Genomic DNA, 8968 nt, shown 5'->3' on the forward strand with positions numbered 1-8968 from the left:
GATCGGCTTCAGTTAGCAGTAGTAGCAAAGGAATCGCTCGATCGGGTTCAGTTAATAGCCATCGATCGATCACTCGGGTTCAGTAACGCGTAGCCTGTAGTGCAATCGCTCGGGTTCAATTAGAGCCCAACGCCTCGCTCAGGTTCAGTTAGAGCCAACGCCTCGCACACACGCGCGTACGTGTACGAGAGAAACGCGCATCGCTCGGCCCCCGACCTCCCACCGTAACCAGGAACTCCTCGAAATTTTCCTCCCCATCGCTTCTACCACGGTTTTTTCCATCATGGACGGCCCAAAGAATGTCATGCAGCTGCGTCTCCGGCCCGCCCAGGACGAAAAGCCCATTTTCTGTCATGATTTTTTGTCATAGAAGTAGGAGCCCACCACATCTATGATGATACCGGGTTTTGTCACAATTATCGTCATAGAAGTGTCTTATGTATGACAGAAAAAAATTTCGTTCGGCCCAAAATGACCCGGATGTGTCTTTTTTTGTAGTGACCCCTATTTGCGTTGGTTGCGAGGATTTATTTGTTTTGTGGAGGTACGAGGGACTCATGCGTAGTCTCCTACTGGATTGATACCTTGGTTCTCAAAAACTGAGGGAAATACTTATGCTACTTTGCTGCATCATCCCTTCCTCTTCGGGGAAAAGCAACGCAGTGCTAAAAGAGGTAGCAAGAAGGATTTCTGGCGCCGTTGCCGGGGAGGTCTACACAAAAGTCAACATACCAAGTACCCATCACATATCCTTATCTCCCGCATTACATTATTTTCCATTTGCCTCTCGTTTTCCTCCCCCCCCCCAATTCACCCTTGCCGTTTTATTCGCCCTCTCTCTCTCTATCCTCCCTCTCTATTTGCCTCTTTTTGTCCGCTTGCTTTTTGTTTGCTCGTGTGTTAGTTTGCTTGTTTTTCGTGATGGCTCAAGATAATACTAAATTGTGTGACTTCACCAATACCAACAACAATGATTTTATTAGCACTCCGATTGCACCTCTTACCGATGCTAAATCTTGTGAAATTAATACTGCTTTGCTGAATCTTGTTATGAAAGATCCGTTCTCCGGCCTTCCTAGTGAAGATGCCGCTACCCATCTAAATAGCTTCGTTGATTTGTGTGACATGCAAAAGAAGAAAGATGTGGATAATGATATTGTTAAATTGAAGCTATTTCCTTTTTCGCTTAGAGATCGTGCTAAAGCTTGGTTTTCGTCTTTGCCTAATTATAGTATTGATTCATGGAACAAGTGCAAAGATGCTTTTATCTCTAAGTATTCTTCTCCCGCTAAAATCATCTCTCTTAGAAATGATATTATGAACTTTAAGCAACTTGATCATGAACATGTTGCACAAGCTTGGGAGAGAATGAAATTAATGATACGTAAATGCCCTACTCATGGTTTAAATTTGTGGATGATTATACAAAAATTTTATATCGGATTGAATTTTGCTTCTAGAAATCATTTGGATTCGGCCGTGGGAGGCATTTTATGGAAATCACTTTAGGAGAAGCAACTAAACTCCTAGATAATATTATGGTTAATTATTCTCAATGGCATACTGAAAGATCTACTAATAAAAAGGTGCATGCGATAGAAGAAATTAATGTTTTGAGTGGAAAGATGGATGAACTTATGAAATTATTTGCTAATAAGAGTGTTTATTCCGATCCTAATGATATGCCCTTGTCTACTTTGATTGAGAATAATAATGAATCTATGGGTGTGAATTTTGTTGGTAGGAACAATTTTGGTAACAACGCGTATAGAGGAAATTTCAATCCTAGGCCTTATCCTAGTAATCCCTCTAATAATTATGGTAATTCCTACAACAATTCTTATGGTAAAACATCGTGTCCCCTGCCTCCTGTTACCATCCGCCTAGACGCACAGTTCGGGACCCCCTACCCGAGATCCGCCGGTTTTGACACCGACATTGGTGCTTTCATTGAGAGTTCCTTTGTGTTGTCACTTTTAGGCCCGATGGCTTCTACGATCATTAACAGCGATGCGATCTAGGGTGAGACCTTTCTCCTCGGACAGATCTTCGTATTTAGCGGCTTTGCACTGCGGGCCAATTCGCTTGGCCATCTGGAGCAGATCGAAAGCTACACCCCTGGCCATCAGGTCAGATTTGGAAGTTTGAGCTACACGGCCGGCCTCCGCGGAGACTTGATCTTCGACGGATTTGAGCCGCAGCCGAGCGCGCCGCACTGTCACGATGGGCATGATCTAGCTTTGCTGCCGAACAGTGCCCTGGAGGCCGCACCCGCATCAGCCCCGACCCTTAATTCGGAGCCAACTGTGCCAATCGAGGATGGGTGGTTGGACACCGCCTCGGGGGCTGCAATCTCTACGGCGATCGATCCGAACACCAGCCCTATTCTCTGCGAAGCCCGTGACTCCAAGGAGCCGGACTCCTCTCCAGACTCCGAGCCCTCCGCGCCCCTACCGATCGAACCCGATTGGGCGCCGATCATGGAGTTCACGGCCGCAGACATCTTTCAGCACTCGCCCTTCGGCGATATTCTGAATTCACTAAAGTATCTCTCTTTATCAAGAGAGCCCTGGCCGAACTATGGTCAGCAAGGTTGGGATGCGGATAATGAAGAAATTCAAAGCCCACCCACCACCCACTTCGTAGCCACTATCGATGATTTAACCGACATGCTCGACTTCGACTCCGAAGACATCGATGGTATGGTCGCCGATGCAGGAGACGATCAACAACCAGCGCCTATAGGGTACTGGAAAGCCACCTCGTCGTATGATATATACATGGTGGACACCCCAAAAGAAGGCAATGGCGATGGAACAGCGGAGGAGGACCCCTCCAAGAAGCAGCCTAAGCGCTGGCGTCAGCGGCGCCGCTCTAAATCCCGCCAAAGCAAAAAACGGTGATTCCGGCACAGGGGATAATAACAGCCCAGACAGTGCCGAAGACAACCACCTCCAACAAGATTCAGCATAGGAGGATGGAGAAGCCAGCCCTCATGACAGAGCGGCAGACAGAGAGGTCGAGGACGATAATTATATGCCTCCCTCCGAAGACGAGGCAAGCCTCGACGACGACGAATTTGTCGTGCCGGAGGATCCCGTCGAACAAGAGCGTTTCAAACGCATGCTTATGGCCACGGCGAGCAGCCTCAAGAAAAAACATCAACAGCTTAGAGCTGATCAAGATTTGCTAGCCGACAGAAGGACTGAAGTCCTCGCGGCCGAAGAGTATGAACTCGAACGCCCCTCCAAGAGCTACCCAAAGCGCAGGTTGCTACCCCGATTAGAGGAGGATGCACCTAAACCTATATCACCAGCGCATGATGCGGCCGACCGACCACCCCGTGGCCGCGATAGAGAGGCCTCTTGGCCCTCCACTCAAGCCGCACCCCAGCGCCGCTCAAAAAATACCAAGGCACGGGAAAATGTGCCAGACCTGCGAGATATATTGGAGGACAAGGCAAGGCAAACAAGATCGATCTACAGATCACGTGGGCGCCCCACGGCACGAGACGGTAATCATCACTCCGGATACAGTCAATCTGGCCGGGCCGAACACATATACAAAGCTCATTTGAGCTGCGTCATGATATAGCCCAATACAGAGGCGCCGCACACCCACTATGCTTCACAGATGAAGTAATGGATCATCAAATCCCCGAGGGTTTCAAACCCGTGAACATCGAATCATATGATGGCACAACAGATCCTACGGTATGGATCAAGGACTATCTCCTTCATATCCACATGGCCCGCGGTGATGACCTACACGCCATCAAATACCTCCCACTCAAGCTAAAAGGACCAGCTCAGCATTGGCTTAACAGCTTGCCAGCAGAATCAATTGGTTGTTGGGAGGACCTGGAAACCGCATTCCTCGACAATTTCCATGGCACTTATGTGCGACCACCAGACGCCGATGACCTAAGCCACATAATTCAGCAGCCAGAGGAATTGGCCAGACAATTCTGGACACGGTTCCTAACCAAGAAAAATCAAATCGTTGACTGTCCGGGCGCAGAGGGCCTAGCAGCCTTCAAGCATAACATCCGCGACGAGTGGCTTGCACGGCACCTAGGACAGGAAAAGCCGAAATCTATGGCAGCCCTCGCGACACTTATGACCTGCTTTTGCGCGGGAGAAGACAGCTGGCTAGCTCGCAGCAATAACATGACCAAGAGCCCTGGTAATTCGGATACCAAGGACAGTAGTGGCAGGTCGCGTCACAACAAGCAAAAGCGCCGCATTAACGGCGACAATGCCGAGGATACGGCAGTTAATGCCAGATTCAGAGGCTCTAAACCTGGTCAGCGGAAAAAACCATTCAAAAGAAATACTCCGGGCCCGTCCAGTTTGGACTGAATACTCGACCGCTCATGCCAGATACATGGCACCCCCGAAAAACTAGCCAATCACACCAACAGAGATTGTTGGGTGTTCAAGTAGGCAGGCAAGTTAAATGCCGAAAGCAAAGACAAGGGGCTGCATAGCGATGATGAGGAGGAGCCCCGGCCACCGAACAATAGTGGACAGAAAGGTTTTCCCCCACAAGTGCGGACGGTGAACATGATATACGCAACCCACGTCCCCAAGAGGGAGCGGAAGCGTGTGCTAAGGGACATATACGCGATGGAGCCAGTCGCCCCAAAGTTCAACACATGGTCTTCCTGCCCGATCACTTTTGATTGAAGGGACCACCCCACTAGCATCCGTCATGGAGGATTCGCCGCATTGGTTCTAGACCCAATTATTGACGGATTTCACCTCACTAGAGTCCTTATGGACGGCGGCAGCAGCCTAAACCTGCTTTACCAGGATACAGTGCGGAAAATGGGCATTGATCCCTCGAGGATTAAACCCACTAAAACCACCTTTAAAGGCGTCATACCAGGTGTAGAGGCCAACTGTACAGGCTCAGTTACATTTTAAGTGGTCTTCGGATCTCCGGATAATTTCTGAAGCGAGGAGTTAATCTTCTACATAGTCCTGTTCCGCAGTGGCTATCATGCACTGCTCGGGCGAACCGCATTTGCCAATTTCAATGCGGTGCCGCACTACGCATACCTCAAGCTCAAGATGCCAGGCCCTCGAGGAGTCATCACGGTCAATGGAAACACCGAACGCTCTCTCCGAGCGGAGGAGCATACGGCGGCTATCATAGCGGAAGTACAAAGCAGCCTCTCAAGGAAATTCTCCAGTCCGGCCATTAAACGTCTGGACACCATCAAGCGCTCCTGGAGTAACCTACAACAAGACGGCCTGGCACGTTCCGAGCAAGCATAGCAATGCGGCCCCAACCCCAGCCCTCGCGAACTTGCAAAACCAGTGTTGCACATACATAAATACGCTCTGGAAATACCATGGGCACAGGGGGAGGGGCACCATCACGGCACGCCTGAAACGCGGCTTAAACCGCACTAGGGGCTGTCGATTCCTTAATTTTCTCTAATTTTCAGGACTCTATTCTTCGGAAGGCTTGTCCGGCAGTACAATTGCCACACAAACGATACAACCAGGGAAGCACTATGGAACTCTAAGGTGGTCTCTATAATGAGAAGTATACCTGTTTCACATAACATTTCGCGGCTCGCCCCTGGAAAGGACATGTTAAATAGTCCCATCTTTTGCTTATTGCACTATCTGTATCGTTCTGCTTTGATCGCAGCTTTTTTAAATAAACAATGCATAGCTTCCGTCTATTATTGCATTACTCTTTTTTTACGAATATATGTTCATTAATGACATGTTGCACCCGTACAGTTTGGTACGGCCAATATGCCAGGGGCTTAAGTACCCCACAATACGGTGTGAGAAGCCCGAACACTTTCACAAGTGCGGCACCCCGAACTTATAGCATTATATGCATTGGCTCCGAATCATGTCTTGGGTCAATAGTTGGGTTTGCCCGGCTCCTATGTTTTGGTACCTTACGTTCCGTTATATCGGCTAAGGTAGCACTAGGAGAACTACTGTGATTGTGCCCCAGTTGAGCTGGGCTAAGCACCTCAATAGAGAAAGATAAAACTAACCATCATGATGAGGCGAGAGCTGGTCGCTGTTCGAGAGGTTTTCGAGTCCCTAAAGACTTATGCCGCTTAGAGCCAGGAGTCGGCTTTGTCCGGCCTAGGCGTGGATAGCGCCCCGAACTCGGTCTTCCGAACACTAGGGGCTTCGCCGAAATTTAAAATTATAGAATTCTTGGCTAAGTGAGAGTGTTCAAGCATTATAGTCCAATTGCCTTGTTCGTTGTGTTGAGCGCCTCCCTCGAAGGACCCAAGAATGGGAAAAAGAGCGCTCATGTTTATCCCGAACACCCCAACACTCATGGCATGGGGGCAGAAGCCGACGACTCGCCATCTCTCAAATTTGATAAACGGCTGCACAGAAGGTAATATTTTAAATTCAAAAGTGTTGCTTAGCGCATATGAACAAGTTTTCAGCGTACACGATCACAAATGCGAGTTTACTCAAAAATTACATCTTTGGAGCATTCATCCGCTATAAGGCGGGCACCCTTCAGGACACCCTCATTATACGCTTCCGGGACGTGATGCTCCTTGCCCGGCGGCGGCCCGTCCTTCACCAGCTTCTCCGCATCCATCTTGCCCCAGTGCACTTTAGCACGGGCAAGCGCCCTACGGGCACCTTCGATGCAGACGGAGCGCTTGATTACTTCAAGCCATGGACAGGCATCCACCAGCCGCCTCACCAGCCCGAAGTAGCTCCCAGGCAGAGCCTCTCCAGGCCAAAGCCAAACTACAAGGCCCTTTATGGCCTGTTCGGCCACCTTGTGGAGCTCGACCATTTGCTTCAACTAGTCGCTCAAAGGCACCAGGTGTCCGGCCTCAACATACTGAGACCGGAACACCTTCTCTGTCGTGCTCCCCTCCTCGGATCGGTAGTAGGCGGCGGCATCAGACGCACTATGGGGAAAATCTGCGAATTCTCCTAGAGAGCTCCGGACTCGGGTAAGTAACAAGTAATTCACTTTCACATGCTTACTTTGCATAATGAATGCCTTACCCGCCGCTATCTTCTTCATCGCTTCAATTTCTTGGAGGGCTTTCTGGGCTTCGGGATTGGCAGACTTCGCGCTTTCGAGGGCTGCCGCAAGCTCAGAATCTTGCGTCTTTGAGTCAAGCTCCAAACTCTCGTGTTTTTTCACGAGAGCCTGGAGCTCTTTCTGCACCTCCTCCACCCACGCCTCCTACTTCCCTCTCTCTGTGCGCTCCGCGGCCGCTCTGTTTTCGGCCTCGGATGGTGCTTTCTTAAGGGTTGCCACCTTGGTCGTGGCCCCTATAATAGCACGTTGATCCTATCATTTTTTGCAACCACATCTTCTCTATATACTTGCGCAAGGTATTACTTATCTTCCTTCTCCTTGAGTTGCCTCTTGGCATGGCCGAGCTTGTTCTCGGACCGTGCGAGGTTTTGCTTCAGTGTATCCACCTCTGCAGTCAGTGCGGCGGAGGCCAGCAGCGAAGCCTGCATACGCATATTGACTTGATTATGTTATACTCGTGTGAATGTTATTAGATCCTCTATTCGGCTTTTCTTTCCGAACACCGAACAGAGCATCAGGGGCTACTGTCTATGCGGTAATATTTTTACATATTCTTTACTTACCTCAAAGCCTGTTAGAAGGCTGGCACAGGCTTCAGTCAGTCCGCTCTTGGCGGACTGAACCTTCTGGATCACCGCACTCATAATAGTGCGGTGCTCCTCGTCGATGGAGGCACCTTTAAGCACCTCCAGCAGATTTTCCGGTGCCTCTGGTTGGACGGAGGTCACCGACTCGGTAGGCTTGCTCCTCTTGGAAGGAGGCTGCCTACCGGAGTCCGGAACTGTTGAAGGTTCCGGCACGGTGTCCGGCTCAAGGCCGGACTTGGAGCCCTTGGGGGTTCTATCCCCTTTACGCCTGGAGTCCGGGAGGTCGCCTTGCGGCGCCTCCAGGACCACCTCCTCCTGGCTTCGAACCTGTTAGGACGCCACCTCGGCGTCGCCCGTAGGATAGGGGGAGGTAGCCATCAGAAGCGAATTCACATCCGACGAATCCAAGGAACCGCTCGATGACACGTCGAGCCAGTCTTTGGGTGGACTGCATAAACATGTTCGACATAAGGAAAAGTTGTGCAATGGGGGAATACTATAAATCACTCTGGTATCCGGATACTTACGATCTCGCCAGGGGCTTGGCCCTGTGCGGCCACTCCTCTTCGCTGTCATCGGTGTTGGTGGAGTAGTCCGGAGGAGGGGTCTTCCCCCTCTTCGACCCTTCGGCCTCCCTAGTTGGGGCGGCCTTCCTTTTCTTCCCTCCCCCCGCTGAAGGGGGAGAGGTCTCTTCTTCCTCCTCCTCGTCTTCACGGGAGGAGTGCGTCTTGGAGTCGTCGGATGACGAATCCGACACCTCCAGGCGCCGGGCACTCTTTTGAGTCCCCGTGGCCTTCTTCTTGGACTTCTTCTCCGGCACCACATAGGGAGCCGGAACCAGCAGCTTCGCCAAGCGAGCGTCCGCTGGGCCTTCGGGCAAATGAGCTGGATAGTTGATCTGTCCGGACGTCTCCTACCAATCCTGTCAAAGGTAAGGGAGCTTAGATCCCGCATGGAGTCAAACTATGAAAAACTAATACCCTGTAAAAGGTAAAAATAGCTTACCGCATGAGCGTCACGCTGCATGCTGAATCCGCGATCCTCGGTAGCGGATGCGGGGGCCTCAGCACCCTTGAAAAGCACCTTCTAGGCATCTTCATACGTCATGTCGAAGAGCCTGCTCAGAGTTCAAGGCCGTGCCGGGTCGAACTCCCACAAGTTGAAAGCCCGTTGTTGACACGGGAGGATCCGGCGGATGAGCATAACCTGGACTACGTTGACAAGTTTGAGCTTCTTGTCCACCAGGGTTTGGACGCATGTTTGGAGTTCGGTCAGCTCTCCTTTTTTACCCCACGACAGGCCCGTCTCTTTCTAGGAGG

The sequence above is a fragment of the Triticum dicoccoides genome, chromosome 2A (genome assembly GCF_002162155.2).
Source record: "Triticum dicoccoides isolate Atlit2015 ecotype Zavitan chromosome 2A, WEW_v2.0, whole genome shotgun sequence".
Classification (NCBI taxonomy): Eukaryota; Viridiplantae; Streptophyta; class Magnoliopsida; order Poales; family Poaceae; genus Triticum; species Triticum dicoccoides.